Source organism: Cervus canadensis, chromosome 13 (assembly GCF_019320065.1).
Source record: "Cervus canadensis isolate Bull #8, Minnesota chromosome 13, ASM1932006v1, whole genome shotgun sequence".
NCBI lineage: Eukaryota > Metazoa > Chordata > Mammalia > Artiodactyla > Cervidae > Cervus > Cervus canadensis.
Genome location: NC_057398.1, coordinates 27,419,262 through 27,444,770, shown reverse-complemented (window position 1 = coordinate 27,444,770; position 25,509 = coordinate 27,419,262). Strand labels below are relative to the sequence as shown.

The window sequence follows — 25,509 nt, the reverse complement described above, 5'->3', positions numbered from 1 at the left end:
TCAACCCAGAGTGGGGCTGGCAAATCGATAATCCCTTTGGCTCATGCTTGTTGAGTCTGTACTGTGTGCCAGGCACTGTGCTAAGACCTTGACAGCCTGATCTCACAGCAGCCCCAGGATGTGGGTGCCACAGCTGTACCCACTTAATAGATGGGGAAGCTGAGGCTCTGAGAGGCAGACTGGCTCCTCCTCAGGCCAAGAAGAGCACAGGGGTTAGAATTCAGAAGAGATGTACCGTGCTGTGTGACCCCTCTGCTCTCAGCTTAGTGAGGTCACACATTTTTCAATATAAACCAGTCCTCTCGGAGTCTCGTGCAGGCATCGGGATGTTCCGGTTTGATGGTCTGCCTTTTATTTTGTTTTCAACCCAAAGGAAACAGAACAGCTTGAGAAACCCACACTGTGGTTCCCAAGATGCAGGCAAAAAAAAAAAAAAATCCACAAAGTCAATGAACAAAAGGGTTGTCTGTTCACCTTGAGCCCAGTCCTGTCCAGCACCTGCTATCACCCCATCCCCCAATCTGAGAACCAGTGTCAGTGAGGCGAGAAGCCTGTCACCACCCATTTAGACATGACGGTGACTGTCAGCCCTGAATCTCTTCCAGTGGAGTAAACATCATGGTTAGGACCCATGGGACAAGGCTTTGAGTATGTAAAATGAGAGAATCCAAGAGAGGGTTCAACCACAGAACCTCAGATGCCCTGCACGTGGCTTTTGACTCCTCCTGTTGCCACAGGCTGCCCTGCAGAGACGTGCGTGCTCTCACAGTGGCGGTAAATAAAGCTGACCATGTGCAGGGTGCCCTTCTGGGAGACACACACATGCTGACTCATGTCATCCTCACAGCAGCCTGCTAAGGTCAGGATTAGCACTCCCATTCTAGAGATGAGGAAACTGAGGCGGTTAAGCAGCTTGCCCAGCATTCCACAGCTGCCCAAGCCAGGATGTGAACCCCCTTTCAGAACCAGTACACACAGCCTTCCTGAAGGAGGACACATCTGTTATTTAACCAGCGATGGATTCTCATTCCAGGATGGGGGAGGGGGGGTGCTTCTGCACCGATCCCCACAAGTCTGATGGCAGACTGACTTGACCTCTCTAAGCCTCAGTTTTGGCGCTGTAAAACGGGCATACAAATAGCACCTACAGGTTATTATAAGCATTAAGTTAGGTATTAATAGTTGTAACAGTCAACATTTACTATGCTTCCCCTGATCAAGGCACTGTGAAGCATTGCCATCTTCTTCATTTCACAGATGAGGAGCAGAGAGAGTTAAGTCACTTGCACAAAGACATAGCTAACTGTGGAGATGGGGGACCTAAGCCAGGCTGCCTCTGAGCTAAGGCACCTAAGAAACACCCTAAGAGCATCTTCTTACAAAATTCAACGAGTACACAAAACAGTATAACACAACAGCTCCTCAACACACAGCCAAAGTCATGATTTTTCTGGTGGGCAGGGAGACAGAACCCAGAGAGGGCCTGTCGAGTTCTGCCTGATGTCCAGCACCAGGCAGATGTCCGCAGCCCTGTGCAGGAGTCCCGCCCTCTTGCCCCCGCACGGCAGACCCTGTGATGCCTGGCACACAGCCAGGATCAGCCCGGCGACTGAGGGTGCTTTGTGCACGGCTTAGAGCTGGTCTTGCCAACTATCAGGAGTCAGCCCCAGGACCAAACTTTGACCCGAGTTAGGTTTATGCTTAGAAACAGACCAATAGTAAATGCTCGACATCTTCTAAGATTCAACTGTCCTGGCCAGAAGAGACTTTAGCAATGAGAGTCTGGGGTGCCCACCCAGGGCTGAGGCTGTCTGTGGCAGGTACCCCTGGACCCCACCCAAGACTGCTGACTCTGAGTTGCCAGGGCTGGGGTGGAGGCATCTGCTCACTTACTTGATTACTTAAAGTGTAACTTGCATCTCATAGATGGCATAGGTCTTAGTGTACGGTTTGATAAGTTTTAACAATATCTGTCCTGTAACTACCGCTGGGATTAAGACACAAGCCATTCCCAGAAAGTTCCCTGTGTGTGCTTTCCTCCAGTCAACCCCTGGCCCAGGTAATCACTGATTTGCATTCTGTCACTATAGATTAGTTCTGCCTGCACTAGAAATTTACATAAATGAACCAAGAGAGTGTGTGTCTGCTTCTTTTGTTCATCCGCAGTGTTGCCTGTGTCTGTAGTTCATTTGGTTCCTTTCTTTGACTCAGAAGTCCATCGTGTGGTTGCTGCTGTTTAGTTGCTAAGTTGTGTCCAACTTTTTTACAACCCCATGGACTGTAGCTGGCCAGGCTCCTCTGTTCATAGGATTTCCCAGGCAAGAAGACTGGCATGGGTTGCCATTTCCTTCTCCAGGGGATCTTCCTGACCCAGGGATTGAACCTGGGTCTCTTGCATTGCAGGCAGATTCTTTACTGTCTGAGCCAGCTGGGAAGCTCAAAGTCATAAAAGGGGAATGATAAAAAGTGTGTCTGTCTACTGGAGCTGCCAGAGGAAGTCATGAGCTCAAGTGTGTAGGGTATTTACCAACATCACCTGGTACTGATGCAGCACTAGGACTTATCTTGGGTTCAGGGATGCAGTGGGTGACTGCTGACAGCTGAGAAATACTCCCCAGTGCACAGAATGTGGGCACAGAAGACAAGGCTCTCTTGTGCACCTGGCTGTTCCTTTCAAGTATTTTCTCCCTCCACTGGATCTCAGCTTGAATCCACTTTGTCCACAATGCTCCTAATAATCCATGTGCTTAGCTCTCTAGAGCTAAACAGTGAGGTATCCTGAGAGTCAGGGGGGCCCAGCTTCTGCAACCCAAGAAGGAAGGGGAGCAAGCTACTTAACTGAGTCTCAGTTTACTGATCTGTGAAGTGGGCATCATAAGAGAACAATCCTTAGTGTATTGTCGTGGGACTTAAGTATCCACTCAGTTCAGTTCAGTTGCTCAGTCATGTCCAGCTCTTTGCGACCCCATGGACTGCAGCACACCAGGCTTCCCTGTCCATCACCAAATTCCGAAGCTTGTTCAAGCTCATGTCCATCAAGGGGGTGATGCCATCCAACCATCTCATCCTCTGTTGTCCTCTTCTCCTCCTGCCTTCAATCTTTCCCATCATCAGGGTCTTTTCCAGTGAGTCAGTTCTTCATATCCGGTGGCCAAAGCATTGGAGCTTCAGCTTCAGCATCAGTCCTTTCGATGAATATTCAGGACTGATTTCCTTTAGGACTTACTGGTTTGATCTCCTTCAAGAATCTTCTCCAATACCACAGTTCAAAAGTATTCACTACCTTCTGCCATTTTTCAGGTGACTTCACAATTCCATCTTTCCAAAACTTTCTTTTTGAACAAAGAACTGTTCCTGGTGCCTTTTACAGTCTTCCAAGGAATTAAATTTTTTTTCCAGTAAGAGAATTTTGTAAAGACCACAATGAATGGAAATCTGAAAGTGCAATGTCTGGTAAATTACAGTGTGATGAATCAGAACTTCCCAGTCAAGCTGTAAGTGTTTGCCTTGTCATCAAAGAAACATGGTGGAGAATTATGTGTTTTCTGTTGACTGATTCCAGATGCTTTTCTTTGAGTTCTGCTTTCAGCTGGTCTAATTGGAAGCAGTACTTATTTGAGTTAATCATTTGGTTTCCTGGAAGGAGCTCATAATAGAGGACTCCCTTCCAGTTCCACCTATACACAATATCACCTCCTCTGGAAGAAGACCGACCTTTGGTGTGGAGGGGGGTTCATATTACTTGCCCCTCGATCTCTTCCTTTCCACATTATTATACAGTATCCACTTTTCATTGCCTGTCAAAATTCATCTTAAAAATGGAACATCTTTGGTACATTATTAATAAGTAGAGAACTGCATGTGTAAATATGGTCAAAAAGGGTTTTTTCACTTAACTTATGTGGAACCCAAACATCAAATTGATTAATATAACTAAGCTCGGTGCAAATGATTTTCAAGGCTTGCTTTGGATATTTTGAGTATGTCAGCTATTTCCTATGTGGTGTAACATTGATTGTTTTCAATTAATGTCGCGATTTGATCGCTATCAACTTCATCTGGTCTACCCAACCGGAGCATCATCTAGTGAGAAATCACCAACACGAAACTTCACAAACCACTTTTGGCATGTTCAATCCATCACAGCAACTTCTCCATACATTGCACAAAAACTTTCTTTGCTTTTCAGTTTTGTTTTTACCTTTTCTGAAATAATAAAGCAAAGTATGCCAAAAATGTTGCTCCCCCCTCCATTTTCAATATTAAAACATCTAAGCAAATGTTCACCAGTTTTGATAAGCTTTTTTTTTTAATGCACGTTGATATGAGAGTGGTCACAATGCAATCTAACAGAATTGTTTCGAATGAAGTCAAAGACAACTAAACACTACTAGAGCCATCTTCCAGAAAAAAAAAGCAAATGAATCTTTTGGCCAACCCAATAAGTACTCAATAAATGTTACCACAAACACTGTCATCTGGTGATAGTCCTGAGTAGCCTGTGGCAGCTTCCATCCTGCCAGAGGCTAGAAGCTCCATGAAGACAGGGCCCTTGTCACACAAAACTAACCCGGAATCGGTGTCCACAGCCTCAGGATGTTCTCCAGCTGCCCTGAACCAGGGGGCCACTCACTGTTCCTCAGGACCCCTCCCGGGGGCGCTGAGTCCCCAGCAGTAAAAGAAGTTTCTTCTGGATGTTGAGGGTGAGCCATGGCTCTAGGTGGCTGAGGGGGCAGCCCCACTGGGGGAGGGGGAAATTCATGAGGCCTAGACGGGATGAAGGGAACCAGGAAGGACCCTGTGTGCACCCCATCCGAGCCCGTTGTTCCAGGAGAGGACGCCGGGGTCCTGGGGAATGAGGGTTGCCAGAAAACAACTATTTGAGTACTCTATGTGGGGCAGGGGGACCTGGGGAGGGAGCTGGGGACACCTCCTCCCAACCCGTCAAAGCCAATATTATCATCCACATGGGATGGAGATTCTGGAAAGGGGGGCCCCTGGAGAGACTCCACCCAAGGTACTGGACAGCCAGGGGCTGAGCCAGGATTTGAACCTGTGTCTCAAAGGCTGTAACATAGCATTCTTACGTTCACCTCGTTGTTGTTTAGTCGCTAAGTCATATCTAACTCTTTGTGACCCCATGGATTCTAGCCGGCTAGGCTCCTCTGCCCATGGGATTCGCCAGGCAAGAACACTGGAGTGAGTTGCCATTTCCTTCTCCAGGGGATCTTCCCCACCCAGGGATCAAACTCACATTTCCTGCATTGGGAAGCAGATTCTTTACCACTGAGCCACCCAGGAAGCCCCCTTTGACTCCTCAGTTCAGTTTAGTTCAGTCGCTCAGTCGTGTCTGACTCTTTGTGACCCCATGAATTACAGCATGCCAGGCCTCCCTGACCATCACCAACTCCCGGAGTTTACCCAAACTCATTCCCATCGAGTCGGTGATGCCATCCAGCGATCTCATCCTCTGTCGTCCCCTTCTCCTCCTGCCCCCAATCCCTCCCAGCATCAGGGTCTTTTCCAATGAGTCAACTCTTCGCATGAGGTGGCCAAAGCACTGGAGTTTCAGCCTCAGCATCTGTCCCTCCAATGAACACATAGCAGGGTGCAAATCATAAATAAACCTTCTGCCAAATCCAAAACAGAATGATCCTCTTATAAAAGGTCCCAGAGAGATCACTGCCATACCCATCACCAAATAACCACACTCACAGGCCCTCCCTCCAGTCTCTAACCAATGACCCGGGTGATCCAGCTGTTTCCACATAAAAACTCCTTTTGCCAGTCTGAGTCCTCCTGTGTCATTTGACGTCCACAGCACTTCACCATCATCTTGAAAACGTTGGCCTCAGACTGGTATTTGAACCCATGTGGCCAGGACTCGAATCCAGCCAAAACCCATGATCTTTCAACTAAGATCACAGACCTGGTTTCAGGATGTAATGAAGTTCAATTCTTGATGTCTCGTTGCAGAAAGTATTCAGTGAGAGATAAAGTGATGGGTAAGAAGTGGATTTATTTAGAGAGAAACACATTTCACAGACAAGAGTGCAGGCCATCCCAGAGGGTGAGTGCAGCCTCAAAATGTGGTGGGGTCAGCTTTTATGTGCTGGGTAATTTCATAGGCTAATGAGTGGAAGGATTATTCCAGCTGTTTGGGGCAAGGAGTGAAGATTTCCAGGAACTGGGCCACCACCCACTTTTTGGTCTTAGAACTGTAATGGTGCCTCTGGGTGTGTGATTTACCTTGCTGATGTGTTATTGCTGTTGTTCAGTCACTAAGCCGTGTTCCACTCTTTGTGACACCATGACTGTAACATGCCAGGATTCCTGGTCCATCACCATCTCCCGGAGTTTGCTCAAACTCATGTCCACTGAGTCTATGATGTCATCCAATCATCTCATCCTCTGTCATTCCCTTCACCTCCTGCCTTCAATCTTTTCCAGCATCAGGGTCTTTTCCAATAAGTTGGTCCTTTGCATCAGGTGGCCAAAGTATTGGAGCTTCAGCATCAGTCCTTCCAATGAATATTCAGGGTTGATTTCCTTTAGGATTGCCCAATTTGATCTCCCTGCAGTACAAAGGACTCTCAAGAGTCTTCTCCAGCACCACAGTTCCAAAGTATCAATTCTGAGGTACTCAGCCTTCTTTATGGTCCAAATTTCATATCCATACATGACTACTGGAAAAACCATTTTTCCTTTGTAGGAAAAGTGATGTCTCTGCTTTTTAATATGCTGTCTAGGTCTGTCATAGCTTTTCTTCCAAGGAGCAAGTGTCTTCTAATTTCATGGCAGCAGTCACCATCCACAGTAATTTTGGAGCTCAAGAAAATAAAGTCTGTCATTGTTTCCATTGTTTTCCCATCTATTTGCCATGAAGTGATGGGACCGGATGCCATGATCTTAGCTTTCTGAACGTTGAGTTTTAAACCAGCTTTTTCACTCTCCTTTTTCACCTTCATCAAGAGGCTCTTTAGTTCCTCTTCACTTTCGGCCATTAGAGTGGTATCATCTGCATATCTGAGGTTACTGATAGTTCTCCTGGCAATCTTGATTCCAGGTTGTGATTCACCCAGCATTTCTTATGATGTACTCTCCATGTAAGTTAAATAAGCAGGGTGATAATACATTACTTTGACGTACTCCTTTCCCAATTTTTGAACCAGTCCATTTTTCCATGTCCAGTTCTAACAGTTGCTTCTTGACCTGCATACAATTTCTTAGGAGGCAGGTCAGGTGGTCTGGTATTCCCATCTCTTTAAGAATTTTCCACAGTTTGTTGTGACCCACACAAAGGTTTTAGTGTAGTCAAAGAAGCAGAAGTTTTTCTGGAATTCTTTTGCTTTTCCTATGATCTAACAGATGTTGGGAGTTTGATCTCTGGTTCTTATGCCTTTTCTAAATCCAGCTTGAACATCTGGAAGTTCTTGATTCGTGTACTGCTGAAGCCTAGCTTGGAGGATGTTGAGCATTACTTTGCAAGCATGTGAAATGAGTGCAATTGTGCAGTAGTTTGAACATTCTTTGGCATTGCCTTTCTTTGGGATTGGAATAAGACTGGCCTTTTCCAGTCCTGTGGCCACTGCTGAGTTTTTCAAATTTGCTGGTATATTGAGTGCAGCACTTTAACAGCACCATCTTTTAGAATTTGAAATAGCTCAGCTGGAATTCCATCACCTCCAATAGCTTTGTTCACAGTAATATGCCCTAAGGCCCACTTGACTTCACACTTCAGAGTGTCTTGGTCTAGGTGAGTGACCACAATATCATGGTTATCTGGGTCATTAAGACCATTTTTGTACAGTTCTTCTGTGTATTCTTGCCACGTCTTCTTATTCTCTTCTGCTTCTGTTAGGTCCTTATTGTTTCTGTCCTTTATTGTGCCATCTTTGCATGAAATGTTCCCTTGGTGTCTCTAATTCTCTTGAAGAGATTTCTAGTCTTTCCCATTCTGTTGTTTTCCTCTATTTCTCTGCATTGTTCACTTAAGAAGACTTTCTTATTTCTCCTTGCTATTTTCTGGAACTCCTCATTCAGTTGGGTATATCTTTCCCTTTTTCCTTTGCTTTCGCTTCTCTTCTTTTCTCAGCTATTTGTAAGGCCTCTCAGACAACAGTTTTGCCTTGCATTTCTTTTTCCTGGGGATGGTTTCGGTCACCATCTCCTGTACAATGTTATGAACCTCTCATAATCCTTCAAGCACTCTGTCAGATCTAATCCCTTGAATCTATTTGTCGCTTCCACTGTATAATCATAAGGGATTTGATTTAGGTCATACCTGAATGGCCAAGTGGTTTCCCCTGTGTTGTGCTTAGTCACTCAGTCGTGTACGACTCTTTGCGACCCCATGGACTACAGCCTGCCAGGCTCCTCTGTCCACGGGGATTCTCTAAGCAAGAATACTAGAGTGGGTTGCCATGCCCCCCTCCAGGGATCTTCCCGAATCAGGGACTGAACCCAGGTCTCCTGCATTGCAGGTGAATTCTTTACCATCTGAGTCACCAGGGAAGCCCAAGAATACTGGAGTGGGTAGCCTATCCCTTCTCCAGGGGATCTTCCTGACCCAGGAACTGAACCAGGGCCTCTTGCATTGCAGGTGGATTCTTAACCAGCTGAGCTACCAGGGAAGCCCATTTTCTTCACTTTAAGTCTGAATTTTGCAATAAGGTTTTCATGATCTGAGCCATAGTCAGCTCCTGGTCTTGCTTTTCCTGACTACATAGAGCTTCTCCATCTTTGGTTGCAGAGAACATAGTCAATCTGATTTAGATATTGACTATCTGGTGATGTCCACATATAGAGTCGTCTCTCCTGTTGTTGGAAGAGGGTGTTTGCTATGACCAGTGCATTCTCTGGCAGAACTCTGTTAGCCTTCGCTTTGCTTCATTTTGTTCTCCAAGGTCAAACTTGCCTGTTACTCCAGGTATCTCTTGACTTCCTACTTTTGCATTCTAGTCCCCTGTGATGAAAAGGACATCTTTATTTGGTGTTAGTTCTATAAGGTCTTGTAGATCTTCATAGAACTGTTAAGTTTCAGCTTCTTGCGGCATAGACTTGACATGTTGAATGGTTTGCCTTGGAAACAAACGAGATCATTCTGTCGTTTTTGAGACTGCACCCAAGTACTGCATTTTCGACTCTTTTGTTGACTATGAAGGCTACTCCATTCCTTCTAAGAGATTCTTGCTCACAATAGTAGATATAATGGTCATCTGGATTAAATTTGCCCGTTCCCGTCCATTTCAGTTCACTGATTCTTAAAATGTCAATGTTCACTCTTGCCATCTCCTGTTTGACCACATCCAATTTACCCTGATTCATGGACCTAACATCCCAGATTCCTATGCAATACTGTTCTTTACAGCACCAGACCTTACTTTTACCACCAGACACATCTTCAACTAGGCATTGTTTCTGCTTTGGCTAAGCCTCTTCACTTCTTCTGGAATTTCTCTGCTCTTCCCCAGTAGCACATTGGATACCTACCAACCTGGGGGGCTCATCTTCCAGTGTCATATCTTTTTGCCTTTTCATGGGGAGAAACACACTTCACAGACAAGAGTGAGGGCTGTCCCAGACAGTGAATGCAGTTGCAAAATGAGGTAAGTTAGCTTCTATCGGCTGGGTAATTTCACAAGCTAATGAGTGGAAGGATTATTCCAACTGTTTGGGGGAAGGGGCAGAGATTTCCAGGAATTGGGCCACTGTTCACTTTTTGGTCTTTGATGGCTGGTCTTAGAACTGTCATGGCGCCTCTGGGTATGTAATTTAGCTTGCTGATGTGTTACAGTGAGCGTATCCTGAGGAGTTGACTTCTCTGCCATCATGGACCCATTCAATTCTAATCAGTTTATGCTGCATCCTCAGCCTATATCATTCTTTCAAAGGTTGTACCCTACCTGCTTCCCTCCTGTTTCAGTCCTTCCCCACAGACTTCGCCTCCAGACTTCCTAATTACAGTGTGAAAGGCCACCATTCTCCCAGTGACTTGGCCTGGAAATCTCAGTGTCCTTGAGCCTTCTCTCCCCTCCTCACCCCATTCCCAACCCACACACACACCCAGGTCTCAAACCGGCAACCTGGGGGGTGGGGGCGGGGTGCTGTATCTGGCCCACTGATATATCCTATTTGGCCCGTGAAGTTTTATTTATTTTATATATTATAGAGTAGCTGCCAATATTGAAAACATGGTGATCTCATACATAAAACCTGAAAACCTGGCAACCCTGGGCCTGATTCTCACATGTAACAGGCAGCTGGTGCTGAGTTGCAGCTGTCTCCCATGCAAGGGGCCTGCCGTGTGTTTTGCCACAATCCCCACCACTCCCTGCCGCCTCACCTCTGGCCAGACACTCTCAAGGCCGGCTGCTTCATCCTTTCAGACAAGTGGGTTTGTAGCTGCTGCCCACTTCCACATTCCATTGGTCCCCAAACTTGTTTCTTTTTTCTTCTCAAAGCCTCTCTTTGCAGTGATTCTTCCTGCCCCACCCAGCTCCCCCTCCTATTTCTCAGGGCTGGTGGATTTCAAGAATGACTAAAAACCTGCTTCTCTAAGGCTTTCTCAGCCTATAAGTGCAGCCACACAGCCCTCCAGCTATTGTGTAGGTCAAACCATCAAAGGAGTCCCTCATAGCCTACAGAACAAAGTCCAAACTCCTGGGAGGGTGTGGGCTGCCCCATGCTTACTCAACCTTACTCCTGGTGTTCCTGAATGAACGAGCCTTGGGCGCAGGGCTCTGTACCAGGCACCAGTGGTACCAGCATGGATTAAAAACCTGCTCTCTAGCAAGAGCAAGATCAGTGCAACGTCAGGGACACACCCAAGGGAGAGAAACAGTCCTGATGTCAGCCTTCAGGTCATGTGGGTCTGTCTCCCAGCCTCTGCACACGGAGACTCTGGGCCTTGGCTTCCTCCCCTCCCTGCAGCTAACCAGGAAGGCTATGCCTCTTTTCACATCCAGCTGATTCCCCTCCCCCACAGCCGGCAGGAAGCAGCTCCCCTCTGAGCCATTGATGGGAGGCACTGGTCTCAGCCAACTGCAACTGGCCACACACACATGTCTTGAGGAAGTCATTTTCACCCCTACTTTCTGTCTTTTGTTGTTCAGTTGAGTTCAGTTCAGTCACTCAGTAAAGGAAGAACATGGTGCTTCAGGCAAGGTGATGTAGGAAGATCTCTCAGAAACAGCAACATTTCCGCTGAGACTGTCAAGGTGGCAACCCAGCAAGATGGGGAGTCCTGGGCAGCCCTGAATGACTTTTGGTGGATCCTAAGTCACCCACCCAACACATTAGGTCCTGACCTACTAAGTATCTTAAGCTGGTGAGATGTGGGGTTGTTTGCACAGTAGCTGGCATACTCCAACCTCAGTTTCCCCATGTTGTAGAACTATTACAAGGATCAAGGAGTTAGGGGTTAATAGATGCAAAATGCTTGCAAGAGTGTCTGGCACTATTGCTACAAACATTTAAACTAATATTAGAAATGCCTTGTAAGGTCAGACCTTCTGGCCAGCCAGCCTGCCAACCCAAAATGGGGGTAACGTAAAACTTGGTTACCCTCCCTACCATCCCTCACCCCCAAAACTCCATCAAGGATATTGATCCCATGAAGGATATTTCCCCAAACATTTGGGACTTTCATGACCCACCGGATATGGCTCTGCCTCCCAGGAATTTCCCTAAACTCATTTTGAATTATTTTTCAGCCTGAAACTCTCTGTTAGGAAACAAGTTGTCTTGCTCCTGTCCGTGAGAATTTCCCAGTAACTGGACAACTTCATTCCAGTTCCGACTAACTAGGCAAGAGCATACAAGTGTTCTAAAGCCTCAGACATTAACTTCCCCACAAGCGATGAGTTAGCAGTAACACCCAGGGCTGGAGAACTCCAAGAATTTCATCCTTGGTGGCTCAGTCAGGCACACTTCCCTGTTCAACCTATGGCTCCATCAGCTTCCAACCACAAAGTTAATCACCAATGATCCATAAATTCAGAACTTGTATCCCCCATTATCTTCTGTTTATCTGTAAAAGGTTGTTTCTCTTATACCACTGGCCATGCTTCTCCCCACCTCCCTATTTTGGTACATGCTGCTGCTGCTGCTGCTAAGTCGCATCGGTCATGTCCGACTCTGTGAGACCCCAGAGATGGCAGCCCACCAGCCTCCCCCGTCCCTGGGATTCTCCAGGCAAGAACACTGGAGTGGGTTGCCATTTCCTTCTCCAATGCATGAAAGTGAAAAGTAAAAGTGAAGTCGCTCAGTCGTGTTTGACTCTTTGCAACCCCATGGACTGCAGCCTACCAGGCTCCTCCGTCCATGGGATTTTCCAGGCAAGAGTATTGGAGTGGGTTGCCATTGCCTTCCCCAATTTTTCCCCTTTAAAAAATCTCATGGAAGCTACTGACCTTCCACAAAAAATGCAGAGATGGAAGGTCTGACAGGAAATTTCAGGTGGTTACTGGGTCCCTAAACCTCTTCTGAGGATCAGGATATGAGTTATTACAAGTCTAACATTACCCAACAATTTCAAAGTGATCCAGACAACTATAATGTTTTATTGTTTGATTTCCAGGAGAATATCCAAAAACTGCCTTTACAAGCATCATTATATGCATAGAAAATTTCTGGAACCATATTCAAGAAATTATGAACCATGGTTCTTTTTGGGAAAAGGGATCAGGGTCTGGGATGAGAGGGAGATTTACATTTTTTCACTGGCTATGGTTCTACACTGTTCAATTCTTTTTTTATCATGTATAAAAATATTTTCTAATTAAATGCTAATTAAAAAGTTAGTAAAAAGTTATTTAAGTTAGGAACTATATATATAAGCCATTGTTACTTCCTCTTCTGTGACACATAGGGAAGGGGGAGGTGGTCAGCAGGGAAAAGTCAACTTACTTCCTGGAAGAGTTGAATCCACATCAGTTGGGGGAAAATGCAAAATATCAGTCAAGGAGAGATGGCAAATTGTTTCTACTGGGTATTCAACCCAGGTCATTAATGTTCCACATTGCAGAGGAGGGTGCTATTAATATTTCATTAGGTGTCAGCAGATTTGATGTCTGCTGAGGCCCCACTTCCTGGCTTGTGGATGGCAGCCTTCTCACTATGTCCTCATATGGCCTTTCCAGGAGATCTCTCTCTTTTTCTTCATATAAGGACATTAATCCCAGGAGGACAGTCTCACTCATGACCTAATCAAAACCTAATCATCCCCCATAGGCCCTGTTTTCTAATACCATCACATTGGGGGTTAAGACTTCAACATGTGAATTTGGGGGGAACACAGACATTCAACCTAGAACAGACAGCTTTCATAGTCACAGATGAGTGAGCTGCGGTGGTTCCTGCCTAACTCCTACCTCAGCTTCCTAAGCCTCCCGCGCAATTGCACTCATATCACACGCTAGTGAAGTAATGCTCAAAATTCTCCAAGCCAAGCTCCAACAGTATGTGAATCATGAACTTCCAGATGTTCAAGCTGGATTTAGAAAAGGTAGAGGAACCTGAGATCAAACTGCCAACATCTGTTGGATCACTGAAAAAGCAAGAGAGTTCCAGAAAAACATCTACTTATGCTTTATTGACTACGCCAAAGCCTTTGACTGTGTGGATCACAACAAACTGGAAAATTCTTCAAGAGATGGGAATACCAGACCACCTTACCTGCCTCTTGAGAAATCTGTATGCAGGTCAAGAAGCAACAGTCAGAACTGGACATGGAACAACAGACTGGTTCCAAATCAGGAAAGGAGTACGTCAAGGCTGTATATTGTCACCCTGCTTATTTAACTTATATGCAGAGTACATCATGCAAAATGCCGGGCTGGATGAAGCACAAGATGGAATCAAGATTGCCGGGAGAAATATTTAATAACCTCAGATATGCAGATGACACCACACTTAAGGCAGAAAGCGAAGAACTAAAGAGGCTATTGATGAAAGTGAAAGAGGAGAGTGAAAAAGCTGGCTTAAAACTCAAAATTCAAAAAACAAAGATCATGGCATCTGGTCCTATCACTTCATGGCAAATAGATGGGGAAACAATGGAAACAGTGAGAGACTTTAGTCATGTATGGATGTGAGAGCTGGACTATAAAGAAAGCTGAGTGCCGAAGAATTGACACTTTTGAACTGTGGTGTTGGAGAAGATGCTTGAGAGTCCCTTGGGCCGCAAGGAAATCAAACCAGTAAATCCTAAAGGAAATCAGTCCTGAATATTCACTGAAAGAATTAATGCTGAAGCTGAAACTTCAATACTTTGGCCAACTGATGTGAAGAACTGACTCACTGGAAAAGACCCTGATGCTGGGAAAGATTGAAGGCAGGAGGAGATGGTTGGATGGCATTACCAACTTGATGGACATGAGTTTGAGCAAGCTCTGGGAGTTGGTGACGGACAGGGAAGCCTGGAATGCTGCAGTCCATGGGGTCGCAAACAGTCGGACACGACTGAGTGGCTGAACTGAACTGAACTGAACTAAGCCTAGGAAAGGAGACCCAGATGCTCAAAGTTAAAAATGGGAAAGGAATCACCTGGAATAATGGCTAATATTTGCAAATCCCCCTTGTGGCTCAGCTGGTAAAGAATTTGCGTACAATGTGGGAGACTTAGGTTCGATCCTGGGTTGGGAAGATGCCCTGAAGAAGGGAAAGGCTACCCACTCCAGCATTCTGGCCTGGAGTATTCCATGGACTGTATAGCCCGTTGGGTCACAAAGAGTCAGACATGACTGAGCGACTTTCACTTTCACTTTCTATAGCTTACAAAGTACTTTACCTAGGAGTGACCCTCAGGGGATCTGCAAAAACCCTATGAGACTTGTAAAACTTAAATATTTTCTCTTGTCATAAAACACTGCTTGTTTATTAAACAAAAATGAATAAATCTATTAAAATCATCCATTGAGTAATGGATGTTATTCTGTTAACTACTGATACTACCTATGATGGCGCTGGACTTTGAGTTCTTTGCAAATAGACTTATTTCTTTTACAAAAATGAGATCTTAATGCAATATGCTTTTGTGACCTTGAAAATTTTTTTTGATGTATAATGAATAATTTTTGCACATCAGCAGTATTCATCTAAACTGTAATTTTTAGTGGTTAAGGACTATACCAGTACATGGCAGACCCCTAATTTATATAACCAATTCTCTACTTCCAGACATACAGTTGGTTTCTAATTTTACTACTATTATAAAAAAAAATAACTGTTGAAACTAACTTCTTATAAAATCATGTTTCCTCTAGATAAATTCCTGGTATTGAAACTGCTATGTTTCTTCAAGCTTTGATATGCGTTTTCAGAATGTCCTCCAATTTATATTCCCCCCTCAGCTCCTGAAAGCACCAACTCCCCATATTAGCATTCCCTTTTTAGTTTAAATTTTTTTAATTTTAAAAACATGTAAAATTTCACATGTGAAAGATGACATTGTTTTAGTTAGCAATTTTCTTTCTTTTTTAAAAAAAATTTTGGCTGTGGTGGGTCTTTGCTGCAGTGAGTGGGCTTCTCTAGCTGTGAGGCACAGGCTTAGTCGTCCCGTGGCATATGAGAGTTTAGTTCCCCAACCAGGGATCGAACTTGTGTCCCCTGCATTGGAAGGTGGATTCTTACCACTGGGCCACTAGGGAAGTCCCAGCCTTTTCTTAATATGATGAGGTTGAATGTGTTTCTTTCTTATTCCTCCTCTTTTCTCCTCCTATGTGCTTATGGGCCAATGGCAATTCTTCTTTATTCCATTTCTTGACTAGGGCATTTAGCTTTTCCTTGCATGGGATGTGCTCAGCCACTTAGTCATGTCCAACTCTTTGAGACCTATTGGCTGGTGGCCCACAAGTCTCCTATGTCCATGGGATTTTCCAGGCAAGAATACTGGAGTGGGTTGCCATTTGCTACCCCTGGGGATCTTTCTGACCCAGGGATGGAACCTGCACCTCCTGCATTTCAGGCAGATGCTTTACTGCTGAGCCACCGGGGAAGCCCATAGTCTTTTCTTTCTGAATAGAAAAGATCCTGTCTGTGTCCAGAAAACAGCCTCTTGTCTGGTTGTGTTGCAAATATTGCTGTAGTTTAATATTTGCTATATCAAAGTTTTTTAATTTTAGGAGCCCAATCTATCAATCACTTTCTAGAATTCCTTTTATAATTTGACCTTTCACTACAATGCTTTAAAAGCCTTTTCCTAAAAGGGGCCTGAGTAACTTTACAGTGGAGAAATCTTGTATGCATTACTTTGACCAAATGATCATGGTTAACATTCCCCAAAAGTCATGCTGATACTGTGGAAATCCTGACATGATGTCATGAGAACACTTCATCTCTGCAGTAATCTTTCTGCAAACCTCAAACCCCAGTCTAATCATGAAAAGATATCAGGCAAATCCAAAGTGAAGAACATCCTACAAAGCACTGATCAGCACGCCTCAAAGTTTTCAAGGTCATGAAATTCAAGGAAAGACTGAGAAATGGTCACAGATCAGTAGAGAAGAAGGGGATGTGAGAACTGAGTACAAGGTGGTATCTTGGACTAGATCCCGATACAGAAATGAGACAGTGGGAACACTGGTGAGAGCCAAATAAAGTCATTTAGTCAGTAGTAACGTTAATTTCTTAGTTTTGAAATGTGCACTTCGGTTATGTACAATGCCCCCCACCCTCCAGTTTTTCTTTTAGCTTTGATTGGGACAGAGAGCAGTCCAGGCAAGAAAAGCCACTGAAGTCTGGGCTATGGGTGGAGGTGGGGGAGGAAAGTGAGTTAGGGAGTGGTTCCTGGTTCCTTCTGACCAAAACACTGGGGCTGTGGAGTCTTCAGAGCTTTGACAGCGAAGAGGCCTAGCCCAGACTTGATCTTGCAGACAGCAAAGTGAAAGTGAAAGTGTTCGTCGCTCAGTCTTGTCTCACTCTCTATGACCCTATGGATGGTAGCCCACCAGGCTCCTCTGTCCATGGGATTCTCCAGGCAAAAATACTGGAGTGGGTAGCCATTTTCTTCTCCAGGGGATCTTCCCAACCCAGGGATCAAAACAAGGTCTCCTTCATTGCAGACGACTCTTTACCATCTGAGCCAAGAGGGAAGACCAGACAGTAGCGAAGTGGCAAAGATTTTAGTTCCCTGCCTGATATGATTATTGGTTTATTTCATTTGTCTGTTTCCTAACTTACTGACCCCTCCCCTCACCCAATAAAGTGTAAGCTCCAGGAGAGCAGGAAGTGAGTCTCACTGATGGAACACTTTACCCCAAAACCCTGAACATGTGGCCTGTAGAGAGAACTCAGTGAATACTGGTTGAATGAAAGAAATCAAGTAAATGGTTTTCCCCACCCCTCCCCATTCACTAGATGTGAATTTAGTGCCAGCCCATGTGAATTAAACTGTTTTATACCACTGGGCCTTTGCACAGGCTGTGCCTCCACCAGGCATAGCAGCTAACCTTCTGTTCCCCCTCTAGGCTTCAGCTTAGACTCAGCTCTTTCTGAAAATCCTTACTTGACTCTCCAAGTTTGGGTTAAACTGCCTCCTTCAAGCTCTTGGGTTTCCTCATCACTGGTCAGCTGTATTGTAATGGTGACTCCTGGGAAGACTGGCCTACCTATGGGGGCAAAGCTGGCCTCTTCGGTTCTCCACCAGTTCTGTGATCAAGACACAGTACTCGGTTCAGTTCAGTTGCTAAGTCGTGTCCAACTCTTTGCGACCCCATGGACTGCAGCATGCCAGGTCTCCCTGTCCATTACTAACTCCTGGAGTTTACTCAAACTCATGTTCATTGAGTTGGTGATGCCATCCAACCATCTCATCCTCTGTCATCCCCTTCTCCTCCTGCCTTCAATCTTTCCCAGCATCAGGGTCTTTTCAAATGAGTCAGTTCTTTGCATCAGGTGGCCAAAGTACTGAAGTTTCAGTTTCAGCATCAGTCATTCCATTGAATATTCAGAGTTGATTTCCTTTAGGATGGACTGGTTGGATCTCCTTGCAGTCCAAGGGACTCTCAAGAGTCTTCGTCAACACCACAGTTCAAAAGCATCAATTCTCTGGTGCTCAGCTTTCTTTATACTCCAACTCTCACATCCATACATGACTATTGGAAAAACCATAGCTTTGACATGACTCTCAGTACTTTGACAGTACTAATAATACATTTCTTTACATAACAGCCGGTGGCAGCCAAAGACAACTTCCTCTCCACCCCACACAGTAGAATTTGCATCTGTCAGTGTTTGAAAACAATTAACCAAGAACAACTCCCATACATATCCTTACGCACCACACTGCAGCTAATGAAGCTGAATATTTGGAGTCAGGGTGTGAGTGCTTTGTTTTGTTTTTATCACATTCCCCCCATTCCCAACTTTCAAGAAACCATGCCCACACCCTAACCAACACAAGCCCAGCTGGGCATGGGGTAAATGTGGACCAAGAGTAAGGTAAGTAAACTCTGTCTCTTTCAGACCAGCTGTGAAAAAGAAAAAGTGGCAAAGACATAAAATCCACCAAGCATTAGAGCTACGTGGTTCTAGGTCTTGAATAGAAGAAACAGCAGAACCTTTTGGAGACAACCAGAACAATATATCACATAAGTTGTTTAGTTGCTAAGTTGTGTCCTCTTTTGTGACCCCATGGACAATAGTCCACCAGGCTTCTCTGTTCATGGGATTTCCCAGGCAAGAATACTGGAGTGGGATAATGGCGAACTCCTCCAAAAGGACTTACGCCAGCAAGTCACGCCTCCCGGGACTGCTACAGTCAGTGTCTCTGACCCCACAGCAGGCCACTGTTGACCCACGCCTTTAAAAAGGATCACGATCTTTAAAAAGGACTTCACTCACCCAGTGAATTCTTATCCTGGTTCTGCCAAGATTTGCTGAGTGACCTTGGGCCCATTGCCTATGGAATGTTCCCATTTGGGAAGCTCTGGAGACATCAAAAAAAGAAATGCCAAAAGGCTTAATGAACCCTGGTTTAGTCACTAAGTTGTGTCTGACTCTCTGCAACCCCATGGACTACAACACGCCAGGCTTCCCTGTCTTTACTATCTCCCAGAGTTTACTCAAATTATGTCTGGTAATGCTAGCTAACCAAACCTGTGATGTGTTTTAAACACTGGTATTGAACAAGTGCCTGTTTTGTGCACTGTGACAATTTAAGCGAGACCGTTGGCCTGACAGTTACAGGCTTTATGATAAACATGAGCTCCTAGTGAACATACCAGTGTGGCTCAGGGGAGACTCAGGCTGCAGGGCCAACCTGTGTCTTCAGCCAGGAGCTCTGACTTGTATTGACTGTAGCACCTCATGGAGACCCTTGTCAAGGGTGCCTGTGAGCCCACCTCACCCGCAAAGGCCACTCTGTCTTCTGGCCTCCGTTTCTTCTTCTCAGAATCAGTCCAGGTTTTATGCATGATACAGGGTGCTCGGGGCTGGTGCCATGGGATGACCCAGAGGGATGGGATGGGGAGGCAGGTGGGAGGGGCGTTCAGGATAGGGAACACATGTACACTCATGGTGGATTCAAGTCAATGTATGGCAAAACCAATACAATATTGTAAAGTAAAATAAATAAATTAATTAATTTAAAAAAAAGAATCAAGGCAGCTTGACCAGCAGCAGTTTTCCTTATTTAAAGTTGCAGAATCTCTTTAAAGCGATTTTCGCACAGTGACATCTGGAATATTTGCAAGCAGAGTTTCTTTCCAGCTGGCCCCTCATAAACCCCTGAGTTGCTTCTGGGAATCCGTCCAAGGAATCCCAAGTTTTCCAGGATCACAGTATAAAAACCAGTGAACCAGAGCACTGCTGCCCAAGGTTCTTACCCTGCTGCCTAGCTGCCTACAAATAACTGAGATGAAAGTTTCACTGAAGAATACTTCTCACGGCAGGAGATGCATTGCTTGCTAGTTTACTTTCTTCTATTTCACTTCAAAAGAGCCAGTGGAAAACCGTTTCCCTGATTTTTAAACCCATGAATAAGTCGCTGCCTGTAGACTGTAAGCACAGCCTAAGGAACCTCTGAGAACACTTCTAGTACTGATGATCTCTAGTACTGAGATCACTTCTAGTATTGACATTAGTAAAACTCTTAGACTTCCCAGGTGGCTAAGTGGTAAAGTGTCAATGCAGGAGATGCAGGTTTGATCCCTGGATTGGTAAGATCCTGAGAAGTAGGAAATGGCAACCCATTCCAGTATTCTTGCCTGGAAAATACCATGAACAGAGGAGCCTGGTGGGCTACAGTCCATGGGGTTACAAAGAGTCAGATATGACTGAGCAACTGAGCATGTAGCCGGCATGCAGTAAAGCTGTGATCCTATTAGAGGATGAGAGATGCCAGAAAATCCTGTCCCCAGGGTGGAGTGCCTGACCTTATCACCTGAGTAACACATTTTCTGCACATCTTTGCCACTGAAACACCTACTCTCCAAGACACAGGGCTTGGAGACGAGCAAACCAAATACTGACTTTTCTAGGGACCCGCACTTGCCACCCTGGTGCCTAGTCCTGGGGAGATCTGGGGAAGGCGTGATGACAACAGGGTGGGAGCACCAGGCTAGGTTAAAACCAACACAGCCAAGGATCGGAAGAAACAAAGCTCTCTACCTCCCCGCTATAATCTGTGGATCACATCCACCCTACCCCACCCCGATAACTGATGTCCTCCATTTCTAAGAGGCTGCTGACAATCAATGTTTGCTTTAGATCTGGTAAACACGACCCTTTCCCCAACACCCATGGTGATGCAGAGAAATGGCCCCTAGAAGTCCTACACTGGTGAGTAATTTGCATAGGGTTACAGAATTTGGGCTCAGTGGTAAAGAGTCTGCCTGCAATGCAGGCGACGCAGGAGACATGGGTCGAGAAGATCCCCTGGAGGAAGGCATAGCAACCTATTCCAGTATTCTTGCCTAGAGGATCCCATGGACAGAAGAATCTGGCAGGCTACATACAGTCCATAGTGTCGCAAAGAGTTGGCCACAACTCAGCAACTGAGCACGCATGTGTGCGTAGGATTCAGGCTCCTGGAGTGTTCTGTCAGAGTCAACTCAAAATTCTGGCCTCCTAAGTACCTCCAGCCATCAGATAGTAGGAGCACATGAGACTGGCAGGTTAGAACCAGTGTGAAAAAGTTGTCACAGGAAAGTACACATTATGATTATGAGTTGAAAAACCAGAGTATGAAATAGAGCAAGCAAGCTGAAAAAAAGAAAAGTCTGAATAAGACACCACCGTATGGACAGTGGGTGTCAGCACCTCGTGATATATTCCTTCCAAGTTTTCTACAATAAGCATGTACTTCCTTTGTAATCTGGGGGCGAAAATAACTTTAAGAGCCTGTCTCTCCAGGGGCACATGATAAAGTATGGTTCAGGGAGCAGCAAGTAAGTTTAATCACTATCTTAGTCCCTGGCGTGAATGTCAGTTTGAAGAGATAGGTCCTGAAAATGTCAAGACACATATATTCCTTGTTTTGGGGGGGGGGGAGCTCAGCATTTACTCCTTCTGGACATGTGACTGTAGGTGTCCCCCTAAATTCCTGGCAGTGTGGAGTATATAGAGAGAGGGGTTCTTGGAGGGGGTGTGTGCTCTGCTTTTCTTTTTTTTCCTTCAAGAAACATCCTTAAAATCATTCAAGGCAAAATCAGGAAACTTGAGCTCTAGCCCTAGCTCTGATCTCAGGCCTGTCCCTTCCCTTCCTTGGGCCTCAATTTCCCCATTTGTAAGGTCCCTTTTGGCTCTAATATTCTAAGAGCTAAAGGAACCAGCACTCAGATTTAAGGGTTGCTAAGCCTGATGAATCTAGGGCAAGAGAGAATAAGGGAACTTTCGGCTGCTCAGGCTGAGTAAACAACTCAGAGTAGAAAGCGAGGGCCCAGCCTAGCGTCCTGACACAGGGCTTGGGGCCGAGAGGAGGGAGGAGTTGAGAATCAGCCCGAGGTTCTTAGCAAGCCCCCCGCCCCCAGAGCATGGCCTCTGGTCAGTGTCTTGGGGTTGTCTCCAAAGGGTAGGGAAGTCTGGCCTGGAGTAGGCAAAGCCAAACAAGTGACCCATTTCTTTGTGGAGCCGGAGCTCCCAGCAAGGGCAGCCAGTGCACCAAATGCTCAATCCAGAGAGAGGAAAAAGCATCACAAGGCTAAACAGGGCCACTTGTCCAAACTGGGGAGGAGCGAAACAGATGTTGAGACAACCTCCTCCCTGGACTAACCCAGGGCCTGGAACAAGCCTTTGACCTGACTGTGGCCAATCTCCTGGGATAACAGGTTCCACTGCTGACTTGCTGTGTGCCCTTGGGTGAGTTCCTTCTCCTCTCCCCAAATGAGAGGACATGCCTAGGTCCTCCTGTGGCAGGTGAAAGACCATGCATGGTCCACGTCCAAGTAAAGGAGACTTATAATCGGAAGAAGGATACTCTTACATCTGTCAACTGCAAAAAGAACTCCTCTAAGATTCAGAGCGGACAACGAAAGTGAAAGCAAAAGCCAGTAGCCAGAAGCGGACCCTTTACCTCATCACCAGTCAGAAGGCATCTGAAGTTCGGGAACTTCCCCAGCACTTAGGGAGAAAAGTCTTTTCAGTGCCTCAAATGAGAAGCCCAGAGTCAAAGGCCCTGGAGCTCCAATCTCCTCCAGCCCCAGGGCTCGGAGGGCTTTACTACCAGCCCTATAGAAGGAGGGAAGAACATTTACCAGAACCATGACCCAGGAGCCCCTCAAAGGGGCAGGCTGTCCAGTGTAACTGTCAACAGGAGATGGCCTGCTGGCTCTGCTTCCAGCATTGCCATTCCTTGCACACAGAAACTCCTGGACCCCATGACTTCTAGAGATGGAGAGTTGGAAAGCCACAGCTGGACTGGCTTGGACCCTGCCAAGATCCCACCACCTCACTCTGGCAGGAGACAGGCTGGCAGCCTGAGCTTCACCCTACATCCACAAATCTCACCCTTGACCAGTGGTCACGTGTTAAGAGCACATGTTAATCTCTGCCTCCTGACTGGGGCTCCGTATCAGCCTCCTTTATCATCCCCTCTGCCCCCACCAACCTGCAGGCCAGCCTCTTTCCTCTCTGTCAACCTTCTCCAAACTCCCACCTAACTTCTATGCAGCTAGGTTTATCTTCTGAACGCATCAACAGGGCCGAATCACTCTTCTGCTTAAAGAACTTGAACGGAATTTGCATCTTTCTTTGTCTTTCCTGTCCAGTGATGTATGCTGAGCACCCAGGACACTGCTTGGCCCACACAGGCATGCAGTTGACATCTGTGGTTCCAAGATGTCTACTGAACAAAGTCCCACCTGTGATGACCTGGCCCTGCCTCTCCAGTCCAGTTCATCCCAGATCCTCCACTCCCTTTACTTCCCCCCATCTTCCCACAAACCTGCCATGACCTGAGCACCTCCCAGTACATCCTGTGCACCTTCATACCTCCATGCCTTTGCCTGTGCTGTTCCATCTGCCCAGACACCCTTCCTACCCCATCCCTCCAGGAGACTCCACTTCACTATTTAATATCCCAACATTCTTTTCTTAGCAGGATCTCCTGGCATGCCTCACCCTGAGTTTCTTTCTTTCCTCTCTTCGTCCCTAACCTGGCACCACAGCTTCCTACAGAGTACTTGCCATGTGCTAGGCATGAATGTCCCACACCCTAGGTTATCATTCCCATTATACAGGTGAAGAAACTGAGGCTCACAGAGGCTGTGACAGCCCACTGTGGGTCACACTGCCAGGAAATGGTGGGGTCTGACTATATTGCCACCTCTTTAATACACTTGCCATTTACTATTCACTAGACTGGTAGCTCTCTGAGGCCCCTTGACCTTGTACCCTCGGGGCAGGCCTGGGCCTTTGTCATGCTCAAGAAGCCCTAATCACTGAAACACTGTCAGTTCAGGACACCTAGAGGAACAGATCACAGTCAGCCCCCTCCCCTTCTTCTGTCTTCCGTGTTTTCTCACGGTCTGGGCAGTACTTCTGGCAAGTTGGGGAGGGACACATTTGGAGGGAAAGGGGCTCCCTGCCAATTTCATTTGGCCCTATCAGCCTAGGTCAAGATCCCCGTGTGACGTCTGCAAAGTGCGAAGGCCTTTCACAGGTCCCAGAGCCGACTAGGAAAGCCATCTTCAAGTGATCCCCTCAAAACGAAAGCCAGAAGCCAGCAATATCAGACGCCAATCCCTCTCCAGCGGCCCAACAGGCTGGCTCCGGTCCCGCCCACCGCGTTCCGGCCACGCCTCGGTTCCGCGCTTCTGGACCACTGGCAAAGACAGGAGGGATCCGACCCGGGACCACACAGGCGTCTCTGCGCAGCACAGGTGCCCGGGGCCGCTACCCGCCTGGAAAGTCCCGGGCGGGACCGGGGAAACCGCAGGGACGTGCAGGTCTCCTGCACCCTAGTCCTTCGGCTAGGAAAGCTTTCTTTCTGAAAATGACTATCCTATCCTTCGGCTAGGAAAGCTTTCTTTCTGAAAGTTAATCAGACCCGGAGTTCGGGGCCACAGGGCTCCCTTCAGGGTGCAGACTAGAGCTGTGATTTGAATCTGAGCAGTACTTGCTCTGCGGCAGGCACGAATGCCCCACCTCACCCCATTTGTAGATGAAGAAACCTGGTCACACCTACTCTGCTCACACCCCATTCGTCACCCTTTGCCTCTAGTACCTAAAACACACACACTCACGAACCTAAATCCCTTAAAATTCTCCATTTCCAAAAAGGATTAAGGGATGGGGGAAAGGGCCTCGTTCGGGCAGCGCCAGGGTAGTTTCCTGGGACCTAGTGAGAAGTTCTGCCCTAAGCACCGGGGAAGATGCCTCTTTGGCTACGGGTTCGGAACTGACAGGCGGATGGCACCTGTCCCCCCCAACAGGAGCCCGGAGGCCGGCTGTCTCCTCTCAGCCAAAGCCAGCTGGCCCCAGCGCGATGACCGGGAGCTGGGTGGTCCAGAGGATGCGAGTACGGAGTTCCTCCGCCGCAGACCCGGGGCAGGAAGCTCTCAGACGATCCTACAGACAGACCCGCACAGCCGTCGACTCCCTCCGGGGCCCCGTGGGGAACAGTCCCTCCGCCAGGCGCGGCGGGGCGGAAGGCGCAGACTCACCGGTGCGGCGGCGGTTCCAGCTTGGTCTCCGTCGGGCGGCCGGGGGCTGGGGGCTCCACGACCCCGGCCCCCTCCCCTAGGCTGCCTGCTTAGGGTGCCGCGATCCCGGGGCTGGGGGATCAGGGGAGGCTCGGTCGAAGGAGCACGGTGGCGGAGAGCGCGCCGCCAGCTCTCGGACTCGGATGGGGACGCAGGAAGCGCGGCCCCCGAGCGGCTGCGTGCGGGAGGGAGGGACCGAGAGAGGCGGAGGGCGGTGCCGGCCCCGAGTGGCCTCCGGCCCCGGGAGGCACCGCCCACCAGTCGAGCCTCCCCCTCGGCCCTCCGGGCCACCTGGAGCCCCAGGGCACCGAGCCCCAGCTGCGAAGAGAAGACACCCACTCCCCGGATCGGCTGGGGGAGTGCGGGC

General features: G+C 47.1%; 1 protein-coding gene across 1 annotated transcript in view; it reads right to left on the bottom strand.

The window, feature by feature from the left end:
• TMEM51 (transmembrane protein 51) overlaps positions 1–25,305 on the bottom strand; it is a 54,955-nt gene extending 29,650 nt beyond the window's left edge. Inside the window, exon 1 of the mRNA XM_043485646.1 lies at positions 25,104–25,305. The gene's annotated coding sequence lies outside the window, so the exon portion shown is untranslated. The remainder of the gene's footprint in view (positions 1–25,103) is intronic.
• Positions 25,306–25,509: the final 204 nt, after the last annotated feature.